At 44.4% G+C, this 14,762-nt stretch overlaps 1 long non-coding RNA gene across 1 annotated transcript; it reads right to left on the bottom strand.

The window, feature by feature from the left end:
- Window positions 1–446: 446 nt before the first annotated feature.
- On the bottom strand, window positions 447–1,231 carry LOC147970820 (uncharacterized). The gene is made up of 2 exons (XR_015603268.1): window positions 965–1,231; window positions 447–880 (listed from the first exon to the last, which is right to left on the bottom strand). It is a non-coding gene; the product is annotated as an uncharacterized LOC147970820 (long non-coding RNA).
- Between the last annotated feature and the right edge of the window lie 13,531 nt (window positions 1,232–14,762).

The following is a 14,762-nucleotide window of genomic DNA, read 5'->3' as shown; positions in this document are numbered from 1 at the left end:
CCATTCAGAAGAACCAAAAGAACAACAAAACAAATATGGCAAGGTTGAACAAGAATAATAATATAGGCTTAATATATAATATAGGTATGCATGGTGCTATAAGGTGGACGGCAAAGGAATTAGCTCCAGAGAGTTAATAGACATAGAAATATTGGTATGCAAGCTTATATTTGACATACTATGGAATGGATCCAAAAGTATATGGAGAAACACACGTGGTATTTAACATATCACATATGACATAAGGGTTCATTTGCAAAAAGAATGAATTGAATAAGAGCACTACAATCCAAGTTATAATGGACTGAAGTTTGAATTGAATTTGAATTCAATACAGTTTAGAAGGTATTTGAATTTGAAGTGTACTTGATATGAACAGAAAATATTTGATACAAGTGTTCATAGGCAAAGAAATCAATTAATAAGGTGTCAGGGTTCACCTGATATGATCAAATGAAGATTCAAATTTGAATTTGATTTGGTCAACATGTAGGAGAAAGAGTTGCTCAATTTGGAATTACAGAGCACGAGATATAGCTAAACGAATTTTTTTGGTGAAAATCTATCCAAAAACATAATTTTGAATTGAGGCTACTGTAGCATGTGGCGACGTGTCGTGCTAGGATTGGCTGCAAGGGGCTTCCTGTGCGCCCGTGATCAGCAGGGGGAAAACGGCGGCGGCTTCGGGCGTAGGCGGCGGCGCTCCTCCGGTGGTTCTCTGACTTCGGGAAGTGCACGGAGAGGTTAGGCGTGGCACGTCGGAATCAGGGGAGTCGTCGAAGTTCCCCGGTGCGTCCTAAATCGACGGCGGTAGCGGATGAACAGGGGGCGGCGATTGGCGCCAGTGGCCTTCGGGGCTTCTTCTAGAGCTCGTTCGGCGCTTCCAGGGGAAAACAAAAGGATCAAGGAGTGGGGCAACAACGCGTATATGAAGAAGCAAATCTCAGAAAGTCGAGGGGATCACCGGAGATGGCTGATTCGCTCGCCAGAGTTTGGCTCTGCGGTGGATCTTGGCATGGACTGTGCGATCGATTCCGCGGGAGAACACGAGCAGAAGTTTCGGGAATCCGACGAGGGGTTTGAGGGAGGGTCGCTCGGGTGCGCGAGGCTCGAAGAGATTGGGGGAGGTGGTGTCGGCGCACGGCGAGATCGATTCGGTGCGTAGGCGTGCGCGTTCGGGAGTTCGTCAAGGGGAAGAAGAAGGTTGGGCGGGTCCCGCGCGTCAGTGGAAGTGGAAATGAGGGGAGAGGCTGGCAGGTGGTACTGCGCTGGCCCTGGTGGCCTCGGCCTGCTGGGCGTGCTGCTGAGGCTGGCACGCGTGAGCGGGGAATAAAGACTGGGCCGCGCTTGGATTGATAAGTTTAGGTTTTAATCCATTTTTTTACACAAATGATTTTGGCTCCAAAAACGATCCAAATCATTTTCTAAAAAAATATCAGAACATCCACAAAAACAAATATAGTTACATACAACATAGTGAACATTTTCCAGTTCAAAATACTTATATAAAATACATATAATAGTTTCACAAACTTTAATTTGACACTTATAAAATGTCCCACGAAATATTTTTGAACTCCTGAGAAAATCCAAATAACATTTAACACATATCCAACTCATTAATATTGAAGCGGTCATATTACCTTCTCTCGCAATATATAAATTTCTAAGTTAGAATTATTTTAAATATTCAAAATCCAAATGGGAGAATATTAAATTATTCACCAATATTATTCTTTGAGGAAGTCACGTCATCCTCTCTAATGATTGGAAATATTTTGAATATTCACTAAATCCAAAATAAGACGCCAATGGAAAATTGGGAAAGTCCTTTTATTCCCTCTCATCTATTATTCAGAAAGGTCCAAAAGTTTCAAATCCTAGTCAAATTTAGCTAACATTAATCAACAGAAGCAAGTTTTAAATAAATCTTATTTAAATAATTAACTTTCCAAAATTTAGAATTTTGGGATGTTACAATTCTACCACCCTTAAAAAGAATCTCGTCCTTAAGATTTGATGAGGCTAGAAAGAAAAGGCTAGGGTCGGGGTCCTCCTTATATATCCGTTGCCAATCCGAGAGTTTCGGGTGCTACCACCCTTAGAATGAGAGTCACCGGTCTTCAAGAATGTTGCTCCTTCGATGAAATCCTTCACACATATGTCTATCACTCCTTTGAAATTCTAAATCCCTTATCAAAAGAGTGATCTTCCATATATTGTAACTTCATGGCTCACAGGTCTTGTGCCGATACTAAACAAATACCGATACTCTCATGGTGATCATCAAGAATGGCTCCAGCGGAAAAGAGTCTTTGTTTATTCTCACCGTACAACCTACTATTGGCAACAGGTGCATCTACAAGGGGTGAAATGTCATACCATTTTATGGTTCAGGATTAACAACATCGTCTCTCTAAATAGGTAAATCACTCTAGATTAACCATCCCACATAGCAAGAGCGAATAATAAGAGTAAGTCGGCATGGTGATCAATCCATTCTGCACCCAAATCATTACCTTTTATATGGTTCAGGAAATCTCGATTTCTAACACTCGGACATCCTCACAAGCATTGCAGAAACTTCTCTTACTCACGAACTGGGTTCGAATAATCCATTGGTTCTACATGCCAAACAAAACAATCTATCGTTCCTTTGAACTCTCAAGGTTGCGTCAACTACCATAAAATGTCTACTAATGCACTTTAGCTTCCTCCAGGTTTCTTCCTTCATCAAGATTGTGCTTGCTTCTTGGCGTATCCTGGGCTTGTGGTTTAGCTTGAACTCACCCCTAGGTTGCATCCATCTTCACTCCATTCTCGGGATTTGCAAGCAATGTAGTAACTCCTTCGGTGTAGGTATTGAGTGTAGGGAGAGTTAGAATATATATATATATATATATAGAGAGAGAGAGAGAGAGAGACATAGATACGCATACCCATACAATCATCATACTAGTTTCAAAAATAAATTTTGACGTGCGATGTCAGTAAAAAAACACACTGACAGCTCACAAGACGTGTGTAACGATATACGTATATGGAAATCTTGTATCTTCAAGGTCTTCAATGTAGGTAGCTTCTGTCTTGCATCAAAGAAGAAATCTTCATAATACCAAGTCTTCTCGTAGCTTGCTATTCTTGAATCTTGAAGCATACTAATAGATAGGGGTCTAAACATCGTAACTTATTCTATTCGCAAAACAAATAGTAGAGCACATCACACAACATCAATCAATAAAGAGCACAAAAGTCACACCACACAAGCAAATCCTACAGGTAAGGTCATATCCACAAAAGATATGATCTCATCATACTATGTGTGAATCATTTATCAAACTTGGATCAGTAGTGGTGGTCTGAATCTAACATTTGCCCTTCTCATCTAAATTAACCATGAAGATCACCTAGCAATCTAAAACTTAGTCTTTCTTGAGTCGCACAAAAATAATTCCTTCTGGAATTCCTTCACTCCTCATTGTAGCATTGCTTCCCAAACATTACATCTTCAGTGACAGGGGCGAATGCGGTTACTATAGGATGGCCAGCTACTTTAAGACAAGATGAGAAGTTTATAATATGAATGGTATATGAGAAATACGAGTATGATAGTAAGAGATCAAGAAGTGATAAAAAATTGTTCCTATGGTTTTTCCTAGTCCATTCTAAGGGTTATGACCTACAGTCAACATGGACTCTGATACCATCTGTAACGACCCAAACCTGATAAGATTAGATGTCTTTGTGCTCACTGTGCTAGTCCCTGGATCAATAGCTAGCACACACAGTACAAGATGAAATATCAAGATAAAACCACATGTCGTAATATTAATTACATCGTAGATCCAGAATTTAATATAATACATACCTGCATAGCTCAAGCTAGCATACAACAAAATTTAGCAGAAAAGCAAATAAAATCTTCATGAAGTCCATCAACACCACACGCAAATGTCGAGTATACACATCGTAACCCTACATCGTATCACTCACTCATCTTATAAAATCCGCAAAATGACACGTCGCAGCCACGAATGGTCAATACTTTGAATGTATTGGCAAGTCACACAAGGAATGATATAACAGACCTACATCTACATGCAAGGTATATCAAGAGGATAATGTAGTGGATGTTTTGCATAAAGCTATTTTCTTCCTTGATAACTACATAATATAATAGTTAAATTTTGAATTTGTCTTGCTACAATTAAATATACATGGTTGAATTGGGAAATCCAGTTCCAACCTATACCCATTATTAAGTTTCCCACTCAAATTTTATTAAAGTATCGTCTGTCAAGATCATCCAACAACTGTAATGGCATAGTGGCTCAAATTTGTCCATAACCGGGGACATGGCTAATCATGATTAGTTTATACACTCTGTAGAGGTATGTACACTTTACCCACTGGTCTCAACCCAAAGATTGAGACAAAGTCTTTCAGAAGCAATCGCCTAGTCCCACAGGAGGCCCATTCCAACTATCATAACTATATCTGCTGGCACATCCGGGTATGGTCTCCACAACTGATCAACTAAGCCAGAGGCCATATTAGCCAGTGGCTGCACATGGAAACTACTAGTCACTAAGTCTGTCTGATCTTTTTGAGCCTGGACGTCACCCACTTACATTCAAAGGGTATAAACCATGATGTTCTTGAAACCACCCAGCAATACCATTCGGGCACACTTAGCCATGGTCCATGCCCTTAGAAAAGGAACAAGAAACCATGATGCAACCCTTTCCGTCCAGAGGTGAATTATATATGATGTTTTTACTCAAGTTATATTATATATAGTCCTCACATAATCTCGATAAATACACGAACCAATCCCCGTCTACATAGCATAGCAAGAATACACTACCACGTTCTACAATAAGGCCATACTAGCTACATCTTAATAGCAATAGCATATTCCTACACATGCATAATATAGTGATGTGATATATATATATATAACTACATGCATATAAAAATAATAGGTTGAAGGATGATCAAGGTGTAACTTGCCTGGTAAGTTTGATGAAGATCGTCGCACTCACAATCCTGATAATACTACTCGTCATGCTCCGAGTAATCCATCGCAAATAAAGGAAACCAAATCAATAACCATGCCATTCAGAAGAACCAAAAGAGCAACAAAACAAATATGGCAAGGTTGGACAAGAATAATACATATAGGCTTAATATATAATATAGGTATGCATGGTGCCATAAGGTGGACGACATAGGAATTAGCTCCAGAGAGTTAATAGACATAGAAATATTGGTATGCAAGCTTATATTTGACATACTAAGGAATGGAGCCAAAAGTATATGGAGAAACACACGTGGTATTTAACAGATCACATATGACATAAGGGTTCATTTTCAAAAAGAATGAATGGAATAAGAGCACTAAAATCCAAGTTATAATGGAATGAAGTTTGAATTGAATTTGAATTCAAAATAGTTTAGAAGGTATTTGAATTTGAAGTGTACTTGATATGAACAGAAAGTATTCGATACAAGTGTTCATAGTCAAAAGGGATCAATTAATAAGGTGTCAGGGTTCACCTGACACTGGTGCGCGTCGGTCCTAAACAAACGGTTTTTACCCCTTTCCGCGACGGCCTTCGGAACCGTCGCCAAGTGAGTGTGTGCGATAGGGTTTCCTTCCCACACGACCCAGAAACCGTCGCGGATATGGAACAGTGATCCAGAGGCCTTCCAAAATGTAATCGTGTGCGATGCAGCACACATTAAATTCTTTCGCACATGTGGTATCGGTGGTGAAGCGTTTCTAATGACGCAGTGAAACCATACGGTCTGTTGTAACGCACCGTTTGGGAAACAGTATGTAAGGCACACGGGCCAACATATGAACTGTGTGTGATTTGTGCCCTATCGCACACGAGTTTTCTGCATAACCCGTCTGCCATGCTAGACTCCATCGCACACGTTTTCCAACCATTACCATATGCGAGAATGTTCTATCACAAACGGTTCAGGAGCCCCTTCGCACACATACAAGTGCTGCAGACCATTTGCGATTTGTTAGGTATCACCGATGGTTGCCGCAAGAGTGACGTGTGCTTTTCGTTTGGGATCCCACACGTTTCCTAAAAAATATGACTAGGATTGTATTTTGCATTGGGCACGGTTTACTCCCAGTTCTCGTGTGCGATAATGTGATATCACAAATGGTTCTAGAGAACCTACGCACACGTAGTAGCGCTGCGAATCATTTGCGATCTGCTATGTATCACCGACGGTTCCAATACGATTGATGTATGCTTTCCAACATGGATCGCACACACTCATTTAGTTAAACCGTGTGCGGAGCAATTGCCAGGTTAAAACAAAAATATCCATTTTGAATCGGCACACAAAAAGCAAATTCGCCACAATATTCAATTTAACAAATAAACATAAATATCCCATTTTGAATCGGCATGCAAAAAGCAAATTCGCCACAATATTCAGTTGAACAAATAGTGTCCATAGGAAGAACATTCATCAGATTTCGCAACAATTGCAATTGAACATATGGTAGCTAAATTCCAATGATTTGTCCACACATATATGCATTACATAATTAATCATAGTGTACGAAATACGAAAACCTCATCAGATGAAAAACAATGGATCCATGTGTTATATGTTTAGCGCCTAACTCTTACTCAATGTTTCAGGAGAAGACATGCTGAAATCTTCATTATCACCAGTGGGATTGATGTAGTGATCCAGGAAGAAGTCGCTGATAAATCTCCGAACCATCAGCAATTTACTAGCCGGGAGCGGTTCAGGGGTCCTCGGTTTTAAGATGAGCTGCAGTATTTTTAAGATCATAATGTGCCATATGAGTGGAGTAGAAGATATTAATTAGGATGGACTTACTGGTACTAATTCGCGAGGATCGTCACAACTATCAGCAGATTTGCCGATGGATATCATGTGTCTGCAAACATAGTATCCACAAAAGTTGGTCCCTGCTTCTTGCTGAGGACACTGAAATTTTTTGTACAGAATTAGTCATGTATTTTTCTTGTTAGGAACAACCTAACCGGTGTTAGATGTATTATTTTTTCTTTGGACAAAATAGAAAGAGGTTTATTTAGAAGCTTGAACATTTTACTAGCGTAAGGAAAGGTATTTGCAGACTGTTGGATAAATTTTTCTGAAAATAATGTATTTCAGTGTGTTACTGGAGAAACGATCTCGTGCTGCAGAGGTAGTTTCCTCTTGAACAGGTTCCTTGTTTTAGTTTCCCACAATGCGAGCACACTGCAAATGATGATGAATTTTTGCAACATCAATTATTGAACCAGATATGGATGCAAATTAATTTCAACATCATAGAATTCAATACCTATCCAGGAATTGCTGAAGATGCGTCAGATCCTGAGCGTTTGTTGACTCTTTGAGAGAATCGATGTAGTAAACTGTGTTCTTCTTTGGAACAATGAATACCAATATCTAGTGATTGTTACATATTAAGAAAGCCATGAACTTACGAATGATGTCGAAATCTAGAAGACAATCATTGTATGCGTGGTTGTTTACTTGACTTACCCTTCACGTGTTTTCGAAGATACGGACGACCGTGTTAACGACCCAGTCCCGTCGGTCCTTTTCATGTAATGATGTGCCATTTGCTAATGCAGGATCTATGAAATACACACTCTCACTTTGTCTTCTCTGCGCGTTCAATCCCCTAAGAGTGGCATCGAGCACGTTGAAGTTGAAGAAGAGATGTAAGTCCTCGAAACTCACAATGATGGAACCAGCATCGTGTCGGAAATGATCTCTGTTGTAGTGGACTAGCAAGTGGTGATGACCTTCTGACATTTGATGCATGCAATATTCATGTAACTTGCGGCAACTGGAGCTGCAGTCATCAAAGTATTCGCCAACAAGAAATGGCTGGCCATGGACGTAATTGCGTACTTCAAGTACGTCTGCTTTTCTTTTAGCAAGCAACAATTCTACGTCTTCATCATCCATGGCGTCAGAAATAATATTACTCCCCGATTTGAACAAGCTATTGTTAATTTGGTTCTGGGCGATGAGTGCTTTAAGTAAGAGGCAATCGTTCTCTTTCCTCTTCACTTTCCCGCTGCGCTTCCTCGTGGTCATGGGTGTAGCCTTTTTGGCCACTTCCTTCTTGGTACTTGAAGCATTTCTGGCAGAACGTCTGGTTGCCTGCACGGTAGACTGCCGAGCAGACGGTGAAGCTTGGGCGGACTTCTTAGCAGACTGTTTATGTATGCCGGACCGCTGAGCTGGCGGTGCTACAGTGATGGACTGCTGGGCTGTAGGAGCAGAGGCATCGGACTGCTGACCATGCGTGGAAGCTATGTCGGGTTTCTGCGCAGGTGGTGCCAACTTGTCGGTGTGCTGAGGAGGCTGTGCCAACGCATTGGTTTGCTGAGCAGGAAGTGCTGACGCATTGGTATGCTGATCACGCGCCTGCGGACCGACGGAGTGATGAGCAGTCAGTTGTGGACCTACAGACTGCTTAGCAGGTGGTTCCAAAGCATCAGACTGCTTAGCAGTCTGTTCCACCAGGTTGGTCTGCTGAGCATGTGCTGCAGCTGGGTCTCCCCCCACTGCTTCAGCGACCGACATATGAACCGGTGGTGCGTCATCAACAGATGTAGGCCTTGCCACTGACTGCTTTGCAGTGGAGGATGACATGGCCTGTATGCCACAAAGTCGGTTCGGCTGATCACAGGTTAATGCATCAGCCCACGAGAGCTGCTCTGGCAAGGAGAGCATCACCGGTTGAGGGCGACAGTGGTTGCTCTTGGCAGGGCTTCAGTAATCTCATCGATGAACTCTATTTCCTTTCGTGGCCACTGGATGTGATGTAACAGTGTTTCTCCCAAGGTCCAGGCTTTCTTCAGGGCAAATTCATTGAATCCAGGCTTTACTTCAGTCACGTAGCACTTCACATAGCCCGGCATCAATGGCACATTATCCAAGAAGAGGCCATCTTCCAAGAAGGGTGGACAAACCCAGGCTATTGCACTTTTTAATGTACCTTCATAATGTGTAAGCACACTCTTTAGTCTGTCTTTCATTCCAGATAGATCAGATATAGCATCATCACGAGAAGCTGCAGTCTCAGTGTCGCCGGGGTCAGCTGATGCACAGCTACTCTTGTGCACTGTTGTCGCACAATAAGCAGCATCATCCATGCTCGCCTCCCCTCCCATCTGCTGGCTATCTGTCAGTGTTAGAGTCTTCTGCATCATCATCATTGACTCCTCAACATCCTTTCAAACAGCCGGATAAATCTCCTTCTTCAACTTTTCAAACAATGCATTCTGCTTCATTTCACTCCTCGCTTTTTTCATGTTGAGCCTCTCTTCTTTGCTGAGTGTGAAAGCCCTCTTGTGCGGGACATTAACACCTATACCCCTTGCACGACCAGGAGGCTCTTTTGTGTCTAGAGCAATGGACAGAATGTCACATGGCCCTGAGTTCCTGTAGAACCTTCCAGGGATCTTGGAAGCCTCTACCATCACTTCATACAGTTTGGCGTCACATGCTTTTTCAAAGTAATAAGTTCCGTCATCACGCCTCTTTGCATGTGCCCGCAAGTAGTCTCTGGCGCGTTCGCCCTTGATTACACTAAAGGCCGGACTCCCACCCACCGCTACTGCTTCTTTGTCCTCTTGTTCCCATATCAGTTTCATGCCGTAGTATCCTGCCACACCCATACGGTGGGGTGTATGTTCTTCTTCTAAAGTTTCAATTGCTTGAAACTCTTCGCAGCAAACTCTGGAGTTGCCCTGACCCTTTTCAATTCTGCCCAGTCTGCCTTTGTAATTTTGGGGGTTGCGGGGATTGGGTCCTTGCCTTCACTCAAGTACTTCTTGTACAACACGTGCTCCCAGTTTCTCCAAGCATCCCTAGCCTTCTTCAGTGTAGCGTGTTCCACCTGCATTCTCTACTGCTCTGGAACGTTGAAGTGATCCATGATCTCCCGGACTATCCTTCGCCGTGTTTCTGTGTCTTCCTTCTGAATCCCCGGTAGATTAATGTTGAGCCTTGCCCTGCATCCACACACACACACACTCCTGAACCTCATGCGTGCTTTATCTGGTTTAGTTGGAGCCCAGGGCATTAAATCAATATCGGTTACTTCATATACACCTTTAGGCTAGTGTGTGGGCTTCCTTGGAGCATTCCTCCGTGTCCTGACCGGAAGGGTAATTGCAGTAGCTCTATCCCGTTCAAGACTACTTGATCCCTCACAATCTGCTGAAGACATAGGGTTGTCCGAATCAGATGAACATACATCGCCTGAATGAGTGATGTCGCTGCTACTTGGCATCTACAGTGAACACATGCGGAACTTGGGAAAGGAGGATAAGCATAAAACTAAAAACTTGGTATCAAGCTTTCTAAACATGCCATGTAATAATTTAGAAAATGTACGGCTAATTTGTTAAGTTTGTGTGACTCGGGCGCCCATGATCTGTAAATAGGCAGTAACTTATTGGAACAAATACAACTTATATGTAGTAAGGAAGGTAGATAATGAACATATATACGCTCTCCGTTATTTTATAGCCAATTTGGGAACATATGGAACAAAATTGGAAGAGGGATTATGAGGAAATATGCCTCACCGCGATGGAGAGCAGTAACTAATAGGCTTCTTAATGCAAACCCGACTGGACCACAGGAGAGGCGAGGGTTACTGCATCGAGGGTCGTTGGCGAGCAAACGAAGACGGCAGGTGTGGGCCGCCGTGTGTTGGGAATGGCAGTGGAGGTAGGCTTGACGCCGAAGAGTGGGCTGTGACGCCCTGAGATCGATACGCCAGGAGTCTTCCAGTTATTCGCTGTCTTTTCCATGTCATTTGCTTGCGTGTTGCATCTTTCCATGTCATCAACCGCATTGCATCTGCATGTTTTCAGAACTTGCATCCGTCCGGGTTCCCCCAGTTCCGTCCGTTGTCCATTCTGATCCCAACCACACTTGCACGCGCCCGCGGCACGTCCGAAATATTATTTTATAAGTGGCCGGAAAATGTTCTCGGAATGGGTTGAAAGTTGGCATGCGGTCTTATTATAGTGTAGGTAGGCCGCCTGCCAAGTTTCATCGCATTCAGAGTCCGTTTGACGCCCCAACGGATAACTATAGCGACAATATAGTCGGTCAAATCGTCGGACATTTTCGGTCTCCGAAAACTGTTACCGGGCTTTCCCTCTCTTTCCTCCCTAGACCGTCTACACCATCCACTACCTACCGCCAGGCCCAACCTAACCTCTCTCGTCAGCCCGCGGCTCCCCTCGCATGCGTGTCCGAAACTTCCCCGGACCCGCCCCGGGCAGTCGTCATCATTGGGTCCGGATCATCCCCAAACATCTATTAAGTATCATCGTTTTCTCGTTGGAGCCCCCTAACCTATTTTTCTCGTACTGTCCAATTACGATCGGAGGGACCTAACCGCCCTAAAATAATCTGTTTTTGCTATGTATAGACCTCCTTGTCTATTTATAGACCAAACCCTAAATTCTAGGAGGTTTGTCCCCTCTAGCCGCCGCCACCTACAGCCTCCCCCTCCTCGGATCAGCTGCCGCCACCCACTCAAAATCTCTCGGGATCCACCCCAATCCCTTCTTTCCCCACCGATCCAACCGACTCTCTCCACTGCTCCTCATCGATCCAGCTGCCTGCGCCCGCGATCCAAAGATTCTCTCGGCTTCGAACCTGCAGTCCTTCTGCTCGATCCGGACGGGATCAAGGCCGTGCCCCTGGTTCGCTCGATCCAGAGGAGAGGAGCATGCCATCGTCAAGCTGCTCCCGCTTGCTCCTCCCTCCATGGCGCCGTCGTCGCCAGCGACTGAACCTGCAGCAAGCCGCAACTCCTGCAGGACCCCGCGAACATGAGGAGGCTACGGGAGCTGCCCTGTTGCACCTCGTCACCATCCCCAGCCCGCCGGAGCCATACCTCCCTGTGACTTGCGGACACGGCGACGGTCTTCTTCCATGTCGCGCACCTGCTCCCCCCCGCCTCCGCCTGGTTCCTCCTCGCTAGAGTCCCAGCACCGCCGCCGCGGATCTTCAGCGCCGCCGCCTGGGGCTTCAACGCCGCCGGAGACCTTCGCATCGTCCGCTTCACCTGCGCATCTCCACGGCCAGACCTCCCCAGCTTGCCGTGCCTCCATCTCCCGCGGCCAGCCGAGCCTCCCCTGCTCGACTTCCTGCGCCGCCTCGTTTGACCCGCGTCTCCTGCCTCGTCGTCAAGTGCCCGCGTTGCGTCCAGGACCTCGCCAGCCTCCCCTGCTTTTGCTTCGCGAGGAGGACGACCCCAACACCAAGTCCGTCTTCGCCGTTGGCTGAGTCCATGCTCCATATGTTCGAGTCATTGAACGCAGCCGCACAGGCCCATCTCCCTTCGCCCGCGTGGGCCTCCCAGCCGCCAGGCAGCTGCGTTGCCAGGCCCAATTACTGCTCCGAGCCGGCCCAAGTGCCACGGTGAGAAACCCAGCCCCTCCAGATTCGGCCTGTAGACCTTTTTTCCCGTGTTGCGATTTTAGGATTCTCCAGAGAACGCCAGATTTGCAGAAAAACCCCTGAGCTTCATGCATTTAATAACTAAATAACCGTGCATCGGTTTAAAATGATCTATATATGAAAAATGCTTAGAATTTTGTGTAGATTAATAATTTGCAACTTTCATGAATGTTTGACATGTTTAAAATGCTTTTTGGTTAAATTTGCTCCTATGCCATGTTAAAATGCTTTAATTCATAACTATTTAACCGTAACTCCAAACTTAATAATATTTATATGTAAATGGGGTAGAAAATTGCATAGTTTTACATGGTGGCATTACTTTGCATGGTTAATAACTCTAAAATTGTGTTTAGGGCAGAACAGTACCAAATCCATATTTTGCACATGAGGATTTTTCCGGACTTGTTGTTTGTTGTTTCCGGCCTTATTTAAACTTGCCTAGTTAGGTAGTTTTATTATGCTTCATCTCTTGCCATGTTTAACAACTTTTAATATTGTTGGGTACCTAAATGAGAGTGAACTAAATAAGTCATGTGGTGTTCCATCAATATGCAACGGAGTTGCATATTGAGCTCCACTTAATTTGTAGGATTGTTTGTGCACTTTGCCATGCCATGCTTCATTAAACCGGACATGCATCATACTTGTTTGCACATCATGCCATGTTTATGTGATGGTTGTTTACTATGTTGCTTGCTTATTTCCGGTGTTGCTTCTTCGGGTTAGTTACGATAACGTCGCATTTGTGAGGATCCATTCGACTACGTCCGTTTGTCTTCTTCATGGACTTGTTCTTCTTCCTTGCGGGATCTCAGGCAAGATGACCATACCCTCGAAATCACTTCTATCTTTGCTTGCTAGTTGCTCTCTCTATTGCTATGTCGCGATACCTACCACTCGTTATATCATGCCTCCCATATTGCCATGTCAAGCCTCTAACCCACCTTTCCTAGCAAACCGTTGTTTGGCTATGTTACCGCTTTGCTCGTCCCCTCTTATAGCGTTGCTAGTTGCAGGTGAAGATGAAGTTTGTTCCATGTTGGAACATGGATATTGTTGGGATATCATTATTATATCTTGTTTACTTTAATGCACCTATATACTTGGTAAAGGGTGGAAGGCTCAACCTTATGCTTGGTGTTTTGTTCCACTCTTGCCGCCCTAGTTTCCGTCATACCGGTGTTATGTTCCTTAATGTTGCGTTCCTTACGCGGTTGGGTGTTATGGGAACCCCTTGATAGTTCGCTTTGAATAAAAATCCTCCAGCAAGGCCCAACCTTGGTTTTACCATTTGCCTACCTACCACCATATACCCTCCCTTAGGTTTTGCAGACTCAAGGGTCATCGTTATTTTAAGCCCCCACGGGCCAGTGCTCCTCTGAGTGTTGGTCCGAACTAGTGTCCTTTGCAGCGCCACCTCAGGGAAACTCGAGGTTTGGTTTTAGTTGTACGGAGGGCTCATCTGGTGTGCCCTGAGAACGAGATACGTGCGACTCCTATCGGGATTTGTCGGCACATCGGGCGGCTTTGCTGGTCTTGTTTTACCATTGTCGAAATGTCTTGTAACCAGGATTCCGAGACTGATCGGGTCTTCCTGGGAGAAGGAATATCCTTCGTTGTCCGTGAGAGCTTGTGATGGGCTAAGTTGGGACAACCCTGCAGGGTTTTGAACTTTCGAAAGCCGTGCCCGTGGGTATGGGCAGATGGGAATTTGTTAATGTCCGGTTGTAGAAAACTTGAAACTTAACTTAATTAAAATGCATCAACCGCGTGTGTAGCCGTGATGGTCTCTTTCCGGCGGAGTCCGGGAAGTGAACACGGTTCTTGTGTTATGCTTGGACGTAAGTAGTTTCAGGATCACTTCTTGATCACTTCTAGTTCATGACCGCTGCTTTGCTTCTCTTCTCGCTCTTATTTGCATATGTTAGCCACCATATATGCTTAGTGCTTGCTGCAGCTCCACCTCACTACCCTTTCCTACCCATAAGCTTAAATAGTCTTGATCTCGCGGGTGTGAGATTGCTGAGTCCCCGTGCCTCACAGATTACTTCCAAAACCAGTTGCAGGTGCCGATGATACCAGTGCAGTTGATGCAACTGAGCTCAAATGGGAGCCCGATGAAGATCTTGGTCGTAGTCTTGTTTCGTTTCCAGTTGATCAGTAGTGGAGCCCAGTCGGGGCGATCGGGGATCTATGCATTTGGGGCTGTCGTTCTTTATTTGGTTCCGTAGTCGGACCTT

This window comes from Triticum urartu, chromosome 5A (assembly GCF_056163025.1).
Source record: "Triticum urartu cultivar PI428250 chromosome 5A, HENAU_Tu73, whole genome shotgun sequence".
In the NCBI taxonomy this organism is placed as follows: domain Eukaryota; kingdom Viridiplantae; phylum Streptophyta; class Magnoliopsida; order Poales; family Poaceae; genus Triticum; species Triticum urartu.
This window is presented reverse-complemented; position numbering and strand designations above follow the sequence as displayed.